The following is a 13,304-nucleotide window of genomic DNA, read 5'->3' on the forward strand; positions in this document are numbered from 1 at the left end:
AAGATGAAGAGACAATGAATTCAAGTCAGTGTTACTTGATCAACCAGATAGTAAATTTAAGGTATTAATTTACTTACTTTAAAGAGACATGAGGGGCATCTGGGTGGCTCAGTCTGTTAAGTGTCTGACTCTTGATTTCAGTTCAGGTTATGATCCCAAGGTTGTAATATTGAGCCCCTCTGGGCCCAAGGGGAGCCTGCTTAAGATTCTCTCTCGCCCTCTCCCTCTGCCCCTCTCCTCCCTCTAAAAAAGAGAGAGAGAGAGAAGGAACTTGCTGACCTAATCTATCCATATTGTGGATACAAGAACCCCGTGCCTGCTTGGCTTTTTTGGGAAGGTGATAGTCAAAATAAGCTCTGAAAGATGAGATGAAGTCAGTAGAAAGTAGAAGGGAAAGTGCCCCTGGACAGAGGGAAGAGCTTGTGCAAAGGCCCTGAAACAAAGCAAAACAAAACAACCCTCACCACTTCCACCAGCACCACTAATCGTAAAGGAAGAAGGTGTCGCAGGGACTGAGAGGAAGCCAGTGTACCTGATGCTGGCAGAATTAGAGAAAAAGGAGGACAGGAAAAAGCTGAAAGAAAGGTAATTGCTGTAATATGCAGGGCCCTGTAGGAAAGGCATGTGGATCTTATCTGAAACGTATTGGGAAGGTTTTAAGCAGTGTGTTAAAAACGATCCGTTTAAAAAAAAAAAAAAAAAGATCCGTTTTCCGTTTAAAAAGGTGACCTGACTGTGGAGTCTCTGGATTAATCGGAAAACGTCTATAATTTCCAAAGAAAAATTACCAACAATTTCAAGGGTAAGAGAATTACTTTTCCATGTGTCCTTGAAATTGTTAAAAGCCATTTTACTTTCCAGTCTAGTACAGGAATGGTTGGGGGAGGGGTTAGCTGATTTGTTTTAAAAAGTAAATTGACAAAAATCTATAGGTATGTGGAAACTTTGTAAAATTTTAAATTTCCTTCTTATACCATAGCAAAGGATGAACATGAGTTGAGTAATTTTTATTTGATTAGATAATCTCAGGCAGATTTTACATTCAGGAGCTTCATTTTGGTAGCTTAAATGCAAAAGGCTTTGGTGATCATTTGCAAAGATGTTGTTAAACTTTCCATTTTTTTTTTTTCTGTTTTATTCTAATTCCAGCATAGTTAACAGTGTTAGTTTCAGGTATACAACAGAGTGATTCACCAATTCCATATATTACTCCGTGCCCACTAAGATAAGTGTCTTCTTGACCCCCCACACCTTTGAATTTAAAATTCTATTTGCATGTATTACTGTTTTATTTTTTAAAAGATTTTATTTATTTATTTGACAGACGGAGATCACAAGCAGGCAGACAGGCAGGCAGAGAGAGGGAGAGGAGGAAGCAGGCTCCCTGCAGAGCAGAGAGCCCGACGCAGAACTTGATCCCAGAACCCTGAGATCATGACTTGAGCCGAAGGCAGCGGCTTAACCCACTGAGCCACCCAGGTGCCCTGTATTACTGTTTTTAAAGGGAGAGCTACCGTTTCAGGGGTGACGGCTGGCTCTGTTGGTAGGACTTGTGACTCTTGATCTCGGCATTGTGTTTAAGCCCCATGTTGGGTACAGGGGTAACTTAAAAATAAAATCTTAAATAGATAAAAACAAAACAAAATGACAGCTATTATTTCAAAGCCTTAATTAATATAATTGTAACTGCAGTGTAATTGTTTCTTCAAATGCGGGACTCAATTCCAGGACCCTGGGATCATGACCTGAACCAAAGGCAGACACTTAGCTGACTGAGCCACCCAGGTGCCCTTCAGAGTTTTTAAAAGCCATTTTAATTTCCGGGATTTTCTTTTTTAACAGTTCCCCTAGCTGTTTTGTGGAGGCTCTATTAGGCAGGGCAGCAGTGAACGAGGGGGTGCTCAGTGGCTTTGACGGGGACAGAAGCTAGACCAGAGTGGACTTGAGGAGGGAACAGGTGACTGGAACTCAACCCTGGGACAGCTCCTGTGAAGATTTGCATCATTAGGGATAAAGGTGGGAGGAACCGCAGAGAACCAGTCGGTAGAAGCAGGAGGATGACAGTAAGACAGGAATGTGCCCTAGATGTTTAACAAACCGCCCTTTGGAAAACCAGAGGCTTCCTTTGCAGCGGTATAAACACTCTCAGCACAGCCCATTCCTAGTCACCAACATAATGCCCAAGAGCTGGCAAGATTCTTGAAAATCTAACAATCGACTCTTCAGAGTCATCATGACCCAACTGCAGCCTACTAGTGCATCAGAGAGATGCTCCTTCTCAGAATGTAGACACTAAAACAGATCACCAAGCTATTGGAATGATCCTGGGGAACAAGAGAGAGCACTGTGTTAGGACAGCATACACAAGACAGGTAAGATGGGAAGGAACCAGGTGTATGTGCTAAAAGGTCTGCCAGTTTGGGGATGGGAAGAGCAGGGAGGCTCCCCTCCAAAGCCCCCATTCTCTCTTGTCTTGGGAGACAGGGCTGTCAGAGCATGGCTGTTAGTGGATGACAGCCACACGGAGTTGAAGGACTGTGTGGTGGAAGTATTTGAATAGGAGTGGCAGAAGGTTGGGAAGGTGTGGTGCGTGAGAGAGGTGTGGGATTAGAGATTGGGGGACTATATATATGATGACCTAATCCACATGTCCACCTGGGTGGGGGTGGCTGCTTTCAAGACTGTTGTATGGTCAAGGGTCTAAGAGGCGAGAATGGTGGTTGTGTCATCACTACATACATAGAAAAAGCTGAAAATCCTGCAGGAGCTGGGGTGGAAAGGCAGCCAGGAGCCAAAGCCTTGAGCATACAAGGGGAGTGTGTGTATGTGACATGCGGAGGGTGTGTTCTGGAAGTCTGTGCATGAAGGTGGCATGTGAAGGAGTCTCAAAAAGTGGGGGTTTGTGCAACAGAGAGGAAGAGAGACATGGCCTGCAAAGGGTAATGGCAGCCCAGGAAAGATGGCTTTTGCTTCTGGTCCTGAGTTCTAAGATGTGTGTGAGAGAGAAACAGCACACTTGCTTGGCTGCGGTGAAGACTTCTCAGGGTGAGCTGGGTACTTGTGAAGAAATGGAGATGTGTTGGAGGGTTTTGCGATTGCAAAGTGAAGGCTCCAGTTGGAGGAGTGGTAGTGGGTTGGAGGAGGGGTTAGGCTGGGGATGGGGTCCAGCTGGGGATCCACACAGTATTATCGGGGTATAACTTGGGGTGAACAGAGAAATTTGGATTTCTGGCAAGGATGGATTTGAAGCATATAATCTTGTTGGGATACAACACATTCCACACCAATATGCCTCCAACATTATATCAACAAGATGTCAGATTTGAGATCCTATGAGACATTACCTGATGTAACCTTTAAGCAGACTGAAAGTCTATCAAGCATCATTTGGCATCCCCCACCCCTGACCCCTTCCTTCAGTTAGGACCTCTTGGGTTCTTGTCCAGATTTCTGGCATCCAGTGTAGACTTCCTGGCCCCTGACATTCCCTCCTTAGAGAGTTTTTTTCTCTGAAATTTAATTACATCTATCCTTTGTATGTCCTCTTTTATTTTTCTCCTCCTAAGCTATCCATGTATGATCTGCAAATGTGTTTCTTCAATAGGATTTGTTTTCCCTTAGTTTCAGGTTAATTCAAACATACTACTTCTTAGAGCCTTTTCTTTGATTACTCGAACTTTTCTCCTGATCAACAGGGAGGTTGCAAAACATTAATACAGACCCACGTAAATTGCCTTGATTCATGTAGGAATAGTGTTAGTGGTCATACATCCAGTAATAGTACTCCTCCCTGTCAGTCCTTTGAAAGAGAATCAGAGGGAATACGTTGACCACAAGTACTTTTCTGCAGAACTTAGAAGATTCTTAGTAGTCAACAGCATGCGATAATGAAATCTGTTGCAGTAATTAACTGATAACAGCTACCAATTCCTATTTTACATAAAAAACCCCCACCCTATTATGCTGAAGGCACAGGATTTCAAATGCTCAATTTTTTTTTCCTAAAGATTTTATTTATTTATTTGGCAGGCAGAGATCACAAGCAGGCAGAGAGACAGGCAGAGAGAGAGAGAGAGGGAAGGAAGCAGGCTTCCTGCTGAGCAGAGAGCCTAATGCAGGGCTTGATCCCAGTACCCTGGGGTCATGACCAGAGCCAAAGGCAGAGGCCCTAACCCACTGAGCCACCTAGGCACCCCAAATGCTCAATTTTATAACTTGGGAATTTTCCACCTGTAGAACGTGGCCTCTGGAAACAAGGGAAATGCTATCTTGGGTTTCTCTTTTTCGGGGTTGTGGCATTCAGTGAAGTAATAGTACAAGGTTACAGGAACTGCTGATAGAAAATGTGAGTCAGACTCAACTTGGTGTGGGTGTTGCTAGAATTAACTTTTAGTTCTAGATTCTCTAAGGGAGGCCTCTGATGAAATTCTCCATGTGCTTTAAAATTTTAAAGAGAAAAAGAAATGAAAAGAACAATGGGCCCCAACCATTTTGTAAAAGGTGTCAAACAATTGACATTGTTTGACAATGTCACGCAATTGTGATAATGTCACAATTTAAAATTATTATTTTAAATACTTTTATTATTTATTTTTATTTTTTAAAGATTTATTTATTATTATTTGACAGAGAGAGAGAGGAAGAGAGAGAACATGCAGGGGAAATAGCAGGCAGAGGGAGAAGCAGGGTCTGTGCTCTGCAGGGAGCCTGATGCAGGGGTCAATCCCAGGACCCCGAGATCATGGCCTATTCTGAAGGCAGAAGCTTAACTGACTGAGCTACCCTGGCACCCCTTAAATGATAATTTTAAATAAAAATAAGTAAGCACCCATTGGCATGGCTATAGCTTGACCCTACTATATTCAGAAATCTCCAGGAGCCTGAAAGATCAGGTATTTCTGGCTCTAATAGACAAACATCCTTTTGTTTGTTTGTTTGTTTTTAAGATTTTATTTATTTGACAGACAGAGATCACAAGTAGGCAGAGAGGCAGGCAGAGAGAGAGAAGGAGAAGCAGACTCCCTGCTGGGCAGAGAGCCCTATGTGGGGCTCAATCCTAGGAACCTTGGGATCATGACCTGAGCCTTAATCTGCAGAGTCATCCAGCTTCCCCTTGTTTGGTATTATTGGAGGTTCACAAGCTAAGCCTGTTTTGATTATCCATTTTTCTATTCATATTTGTTGAGTGTCTGCAATGTGCAAAGCACTGTCAAGTGTTTGGGGGAAGCATTAATCCATGTAAAGAAATACTTATAATGCAAAGCACATGTGATAAGAGATATATAAGGAAGCCCAAAACACTCTGGGAGTTTAAAGAAAGGAGCAATAATTCTTGCCAGGAGATGAGAGAAGGAATTGCAGAAGTGGAATTTGAGTGGTGTGTCAAAGGAATAGGAGGTTTGGAACAGAACGACAAAGTAATGGGAAGAACAGCCAAGGCAGTGAGCGCAAAGTTGCATTGCATGTTTGGAAAATGCCAAATAGACTGGTTTGGGGGGAGAACACGTGATGCAAAAAGAATACAAAATCACTTTATGGCCAGACTTGTGTGGTTACCAAGCTAAGAAATATGGTCTCTATGGGAAAGGCAGTGGGGCGCTACTGAAATTGAGAGCATGTGCTCTCCAAAGTTATATCTCCCACCACAGGTAGGATGGCTTGGAGAAGAGGGGACTGGAGTAGAGCTGTCGGCTAAGACACTAGATGTGTCCCATGTTTAAAATCCTCTACTGTTAGGGGTGCCCAGCTGGCTTAGTCCGTGGAGCACATGACTCTACATCTTGGGGTTGTGAGTTCAGCCCTACGTTGAGGGTAGAGATTACATTAAAAAAAAAAAAAAAAGATGTTTTACTGCTATGATTTCACTATTATTATTATTATTATTATTATTACTGTCATGACCGCTTATTAGATACCTACCATGTGCCAGGCACTAGTCAAGACTTGTGGATACACAAATGATCAAGACAGAAGGTAATGGAGTGTATAATCTCATTGGACTTGTCAGATAATAAGCAGAGTAAGGAGGGAAATTTCAGATTTACAGATTCTATTAAGAAAATAGAGTATCGGGGCACCTGGGTGGCTCAGTGGGTTAAGCCTCTGCCTTCGGCTCAGGTCATGATCTCAGGGTCCTGGGATCGAGTCCCGCATCGGGCTCTCTGCTCAGCGGTGAGCCTGCTTCCCTCCCTCTCTCTCTCTGCCTGCCTCTCCATCTACTTGTGATTTCTCTCTGTCAAAAAAAAAAAAAAAAAAAAAAATAGAGTATCTTGGGGCACCTGCGTGGCTCAGCGGGTTAAAGCCTCTGCCTTTGGCCCAGGTCATGATCCCAGGACCCTGGGATCGAGCCCCACATCGGGCTCTCTGCTCAGTGCAGAGCCTGCTTCTCTCTCTCTCTCTCTCTGCCTGCCTCTCTGCCTACTTGTGTTCTCTGTCAAATAAATAAATAAAATCTTTAAAGAAAAAAAAAAAGAAAAGAAAATAGAGTATCTTTTCCTTTCCACGATCAGGTTTGGGTAGGGGTAGGTTATTTGGAACAGCCCTCCCACTGAAAATCACTAAAAATGCTATGTAAATTACATTAAAAACACACACAGACACCTTAAAGGCTCAGATACGATAATAAGGAATTTACTAGGTTGAGATCACCGGGGTGGAGGGTGGGTGGATGGGAGGCGGCCAGAGAGTTAAGTGAGTCCTGAGCTGCTTTTGTCCTGAGGATGAAACCAGTCCCAGAGACCTTGAATTTGGGTTATGATGGACCAGAGGGGTGGGAGGGAAAATCCTTGCACCTGTCCTCACCCTGGGGGACTGGACATAAAGCACCCTAATCACACCAAGTTGGAATTAAACTATGAGCATGAGAGTAAGTCTCCACCAGAAGCAAGCCTTCCCACCCCCATGATCTGAGATCTCAACTCTGCCAACACCATGGAGAACTTAGCTCTTTTCCAAATACATAATTAACTGTTTCTAGAAAGTTCTCCTGAACTATGAAGATCACAGACTATCTGAAATCAATGACCAGAGCTTCAGTTATGCAAATTCTCATACCTATTCAGAGTGCTCTATGGATAGGTAGAAGAAAAATACACTGGGGACTTGGTTTTGGGTCGAGCCCATAAACTTCGAAGCTGATACTCTGAGCTAACGAGTAAAAACAAAACAGAACAAACTGAAAAGTCAACAACAACTCTTCCTAAATCTGTAAGAGAAGACACAGGACAAACCGCACCCCCCTCCCCACCCCCCTCCCCTACCAAACTGGAAAGACACACAGGCAGATAGTCACAACTTACCAAAGCAGGAAGCTGGGGAACCAGGGCTGGATAGGAAAACCTGAATGGATGAGTTGCTGGAGGCTCAGTGTGGACATATCTGAGAGATTAAAAACTCCAAGGACACCCAGTCATCAGGTGGCCACTTCACTTTGGGTAATTTTAGCTCCTGGTGCTCTATTGGGTTTTCACAGTGACTCTCAGCTAAAAAAAAAAAAAAAATAAAAAAAAAAAAAAATTCCCTTCATGCTTCTGACAGGAGGAGGGGAAAAGAAACCATTTTGAAACACCCCAGAGCACTGGGTTCTTCTTAACAAGGTCTGCCCTTTGGGGAAATTAGTTAACCAGCCCCTCATCTGCTGTGGTTTTATTAAAGCCTAACTGACCACGAGAAGACAAGTACCCAATGTCAGCCCCTCTAGCCGTGCTCTCCCACCTAAAGGAGGAGAGAAAAACAGGAAGCCCTGGTGAGGTTCCCTGTCTAAAGGCACACACTCACTAAAAGTCCACTGGAAAATCCATCTTCCTTGGTGTGAAGAGGAAAACAAAGGACACTACATTCCTCACTTCCCCCATTCAAGTTTGCAGCAGTCAGGGAATTTGGAAGTTGGGAGAAAGCCTTGATAACTGACAGGATTTGACAGCTAAAGAGTGAACCGTGTGGCCACGCCCCACCATACTGAATGGACTCCCGTGAGGTTAAATAATGCAATCCTCCGAAACAATGGGCACCACACCTGGCCTGGAGGTGTGGGGCTGGTGTCCTTCCTTTGGAACCTGATTCCCAACAGCCTGGCTGGTCATCGCAGCATCTGGGAGGTGACCTGGCTGGAGGGTGGCCTTCATTCTGGTCACTCAAGACGAATGTCTCCATACACTTGTTTGCGGCAGAACATTATGACTCCTTCAGTAGAGGCACAGAGAATCAAGGGTCCTGTCAGGTATTTTCCCCTAGCAGGCTGTTAATTACTTAATCAAGCAGAAGAGAGAAGGAAGTCAGTAGGCCTATTTTCTGAGAAGCATTTAGTGCATTAAATTATTCCATTAAATTGCAATAAATTAGTGCATTAATGTATTGGCAGCTGACAGAACTACACATTACAAAGGTTTACACTATTTTCTTTTCAAGTTGTCAATAGATAAAAAGCTTTAAAAAACCTGGCTTTTAAATAATAGTACAATCGGTTGGTACTTATTAGATACTTTACACTCACTGAGCTTTAAAAAAAAGTACTAAAAACCATTAAATTCTATAAGGTAAAATCTGCTATGCCTACAGGATGAAAGAAACAGGCTTTTTTAAAAAAAATTATTTTTATTAACATATAATGTATTATTTGCCCCAAGGGTACAGTTCTGTGAATCGTCAGGCTTACACAATTCACAGCACTCACCATAACACATATCCTCCCCAATGTCTATAACCACACCACCCTCTCCCTACCTTCTTCCCCCTGGTGACCCTCTGTTTGTTTTATGAGGTTAAGAGTCTCTTATGGTTTGTCTCCCTCCCAATCCCATCTTGTTTCATTTATTCTTTTCCCACCCCTCAAACCCCCCATGTTGCATCTCCATCTTCCTCATATCAAGGAGATCATATGATAGTTGTCTTTCTCTGATTGACTTATTTCACTAAGGATAATACCTTCCAGTTCTATCCATGTCATTGCAAATGGCAAGACTTCATTTCTTTTGAAGGCTGCATAGTATTCCATTGTATATATAAATATAAATATATATATATATATATATATATATATCACATCTTCTTTATCCATTCATCTGTTGATGGACATCAAGATTCTTCCTGTAATTTGGCTATTGCGGACACTGCTGCTATAAACATTCGGGTGCATGTGCCCCTTCAGATCACTACATTTGTATCTTTAGGGTAAATACTCAGTAGTGTGATTGCTGGGTTGTAGGGTAGCTCCATTTTCAACTTTTTGAGGAACCTCCATGCTGTTTTCCAGAGTGGCTGCCCCAGCTTGCATCCCCACCAACAGAGAAGGTGGGCTCCATATGACCCTGTAGGAGACCCTGTAGAAGACCCTGTCTTCCTCACAACACCCTCAGCATTCTTCCTTGTAATCATTGGTTTAAGGTTCTTCCCCCATCCCAGAATTATGGTGGACTCATTTACAATCGCATACGCAGAGCCAAGCACAGTACACATTATGTGTTTAGTAAACATTGGTTGGACTAATGAAATGGAAAGACTACACATGAAGAAAAGGAAACAGTCAAAGGAAACAAGTTTGTTTGGGGCAAAAGATAGTTTGGCAAAGTCCTTATTTGGGGGGAAATGTTCTGACACAATCCCTACTCTTCTTAATTTAGCATCTTTAGGAAGTTGGAAATGATCGATTCTGGGGGCATACCTGAAGTCCTCTCAGTGCAGCCACTAACTCACAAGTTCATAGAACAAAACTTGCTCCAAGACTGAAGATCTCCTGGTGGCCTCCCTCTTTCTCTTCAGGTCCCAGGCACTTTGGGAGCCTTGGATTTTAGTGCACACATGGCCAAGTCTGAGAACCACACCATGCACAACCAGTTCCGAAAATGGCACAGAAAGCATCGAGAAACCCCAGTCACAAAGATATGAATCTCTTAGGGGTGGACCCCAAGGTCCTGAGGAATATGCACTATCAAGGCTATCCAGGCTGTTCTACAGCCCAAGGAGGTCAGGCCTAAGATCCCACAGTGTCAATCACAAACTCAGTCCCCTTACCTACACTGCCCACCCCAAGCTCTGGAAATGTGCTCTTGTGTGCATCACCATGGTCTCAGGCTCTGCCAGCAAAGTCCAAGAGCAAGGCTCAAACCATGGTCCAGCCTGTGGCTCTGGCACCAGCTCCAGCTCCAGCTCCAGCTGAGGCTCCCAAATCTGCCCATTTCTCCACGAAGACTCTAGAGCAGAGGCCTCTGTCTGCCAGTGTGAGGACGGGAGGACTGGTGTGATCATGGGCTGCTATGTGGGGCTTGTGTCCTCTGCTGTATGTATCTGTCAGCCTCAGGCAGCATTTGTTAAAAAAAAAAAAAAAATTAATGAATACCTGGGTGGCTAAGTCAGTTAAGTGTATGCCTTCAGCGAAGGTCATGATCCCAGGGTTCTGGGACTGAGTCCTGCATCAGGCTCCCTGCTCAGAGGGTAACCTGCTTCTCCTTCTGGCTGCTGCACCCCTCTATGTGTGCTCTTGCTCGCTCTCTGACAAATAAATAAATAAAATGTTTTTTAAAAATGTGGGGTTTTTTTGGGAAGACTCCTATTGGGAGGCAGCAAGGATGTTTTCTGATCACCTTAATCAGTGCCACACCCAACTTCCTCTGGGAAAATGCCACACTATGCAGTGTTTTTTGTTTCAACTAAACCATGTTTGTGTATTTCGAGTATTGATTTTTTTTCTGGTGTTTTCCTCCTAGAGAAAGGGGGTGCTAAAAAGTTCTCTGGTCTGTCCCTTTACTTCCACCTGCTAGCAGCTCATCAAATCTAAAAAGGTGGGGTGCCTGGGTGGCTCAGTGGGTTAAAGCCTCTGCCTTCGGCTCAGGTCATGATCCCAGGGTTCTGGGATCAAGCCCCGCATCAGGCTCTCTGCTTGGCAGGGAGCCTGCTTCCTCCTCTCTCTCTCTCTGCCTGCCTCTCTGCCTACTTGTGATCTCTGTCTGTCAAATAAATAAGTAAAATATTAAAAAAAAAATCTAAAAAGGCAAAAAAGGCTTTCAATGACTATAATGGATTTGGATTCCCGAGGTAACATGCAAGGCCAAACTCATTTATGGGCAGAACCATGCTAGGAAGTCTTTTAAGTTGCCCATAAATGATAGCAGTCTATTCTCTTAGCCTAACAGCCAATCTTGCCTCCAGCCTTGGAAGGGATCACCATGACTTCACTTGACACAGGAAGGCACGGTTTCTGTATGCTTGCGGTCCATGACGTAAACTCACACTGAAGAAAAGCACTCACATCTTCCAAGGGTCACAGCAAATGAGAGTGAGAGCACTGTTTGCCGTCACTCAGCGACAGGCAGAATCACTAGGACTCCACGTATTTGCCACCCTCCCTCTCCCTCCTGGACCAAATATGTTCTCTCTCCTAGGAGCTGTCACTGTGGGGCCCAGGGGACACAAAGGCACTGTCCTCATCCTTGCAGGGTCCACAGCCTAGTGAGGTTCACAGCTGTGATCCAAACTTTATATTACAACAAGAGGAAATGCAAAGAGAGACATGCTAAAATAGTTATGGGTACATAGCGGTGGCCACGACTAGCTGAGTGGGGGACTCCTGGGAGGGCTGTGCTGGAGACATGACATTGGACCTGGATCTCAAGTGTTGACTGTGAATTCACTAGGTCCAGAAGAGGAGGAAAGCCTGTGGAGGGAGGCCTGGAAGGGCATAGCTTATCCCAAGCATAGCAGGAGGTGGAGGGAAGAGGGAACAAGGCAGAAGATGAAGTTGGTGTAGAAGCTGGAGGCCAGACTTGACTTTGTACTGGCATATTCTAGGAGTCAAATCGTCCAGGACTTAAATAGTTAGTTTAGTCCTCTGTATATCAGCCAGAGGACTAAATGGTCTTGAGTCTTACCTTACCTTCTCTTTCTACATGGGGGGCTCCCAGAAGTGAATGAAAAAGACCAAACTAAAGGTGTGTTTTCCAGACCCAACTCCCAGTGAAGCCACCTTTGGATGGAGTAATTGGCCACTGGAGTCAGCTTTGCAGAGTTCCCGTCCCTTTGATCGCTGTTCCTCTTCAGGAACCTTGGTTTGGAGTAAGAAGCACAGCCATGATCTTGACCTTTGAAAACATGGAAGTCTCTATTTCTATTTTTCACACCCAGACCCCAGCCATTGCCACCCAGGAGGAGTGAGGGTTTTGTGTTCCATACAGTTCAAGATGTGGGAACTTAATCTAGGTTCACATGTGATCTCCAACCAATAGTGATTTGGCAAAATCTCAGGAGGAAAAGAAATTTGTATTCTAAGTTATGGCTAATTGTTCCCGTATTATTTTGCACTTCCTCATTACAGGAGCTGTAAGCATGCTTGAGGCAAGATACAGCATGAGTTAAAGTGAGGTGTTAAAACAAAGCGTGCTTGTTTCATTTACAAGAAAGGTGAAGACTGTGGATTGGTGAAGGGAGTAACCAGCTAAATGAGCAACTTTTTAATTCTAAGAATGTTACAGAAAACTCTGGTAATACCATGACCTGCAAAATTAACCCTTCACTTTGCTTAACACACAGTCGAGCCTTGTGAAAAGTCAAATGCTATAAACAATTTTCTGTTAGAGGCAAACTCCTGCATTCCCAGGCAAAAGCTCTGAGAATGTTAAATCTTTGGGAAATATACAGAGAGAGCAGGGGAAGAGTGAGCCAAAATGCCACCCCCACCTAATAGTTTTTAAACAAGATTCAGGAAGAGGTCTCGAAGTAAAGTGTTCAAAACATCTGGTTCTTATTTGAAATATAATTAGAAATGTATCTTAATATATAAGGAATTTTAAAAGCTGAGAGGAAGAACATTTCTGGGTGACTAAATATTTGAGATGATGTCACAATAATGGCATGAAGAGGAATACTAAAGGCTCTTTAGAAGATTTTGAGAAATTATTTTCCTTATGTCATGTTACTATTTTTAGGAAAAGTCATTTTGAAATCAAACAAGAGAATGAGACTTTATCAAATATAATTAGGAATCAAGGGATTCCTGAACTTAAATGTTATAAGAGAAAGGTTAGTTGATGAGACAGTGTTTCAAAGTGCTAGTTAATTATAAAACAAGTGTTTTTCTATTCTTCCCATTCCTGGCCCTTCTCTACTCCTGTTTGTTTTTATTTGGTCCATTTTCCGCTCTGGGAATAATGAAGAGAGAGGAGCTTGTATTGAAATTGAACTAAAAAAAGTAAAATAAATGACCACTGTCTGGTTCCTTGTTCCAGATCACTTACCTCTCTCCCCTTGGCCAAATTTTATGTCCTATATCCAGACCTATTACACTGGAACCTCAGGGGGTCAGACCCAGGCATCAG

General features: G+C 43.5%; 1 pseudogene; it reads left to right on the forward strand.

Moving 5' to 3' along the window:
* Window positions 1–9,795: 9,795 nt before the first annotated feature.
* On the forward strand, window positions 9,796–10,238 carry LOC122907426 (annotated as a pseudogene).
* Window positions 10,239–13,304: the final 3,066 nt, after the last annotated feature.

The sequence above is a fragment of the Neovison vison genome, chromosome 5 (genome assembly GCF_020171115.1).
Source record: "Neovison vison isolate M4711 chromosome 5, ASM_NN_V1, whole genome shotgun sequence".
Classification (NCBI taxonomy): Eukaryota; Metazoa; Chordata; class Mammalia; order Carnivora; family Mustelidae; genus Neogale; species Neogale vison.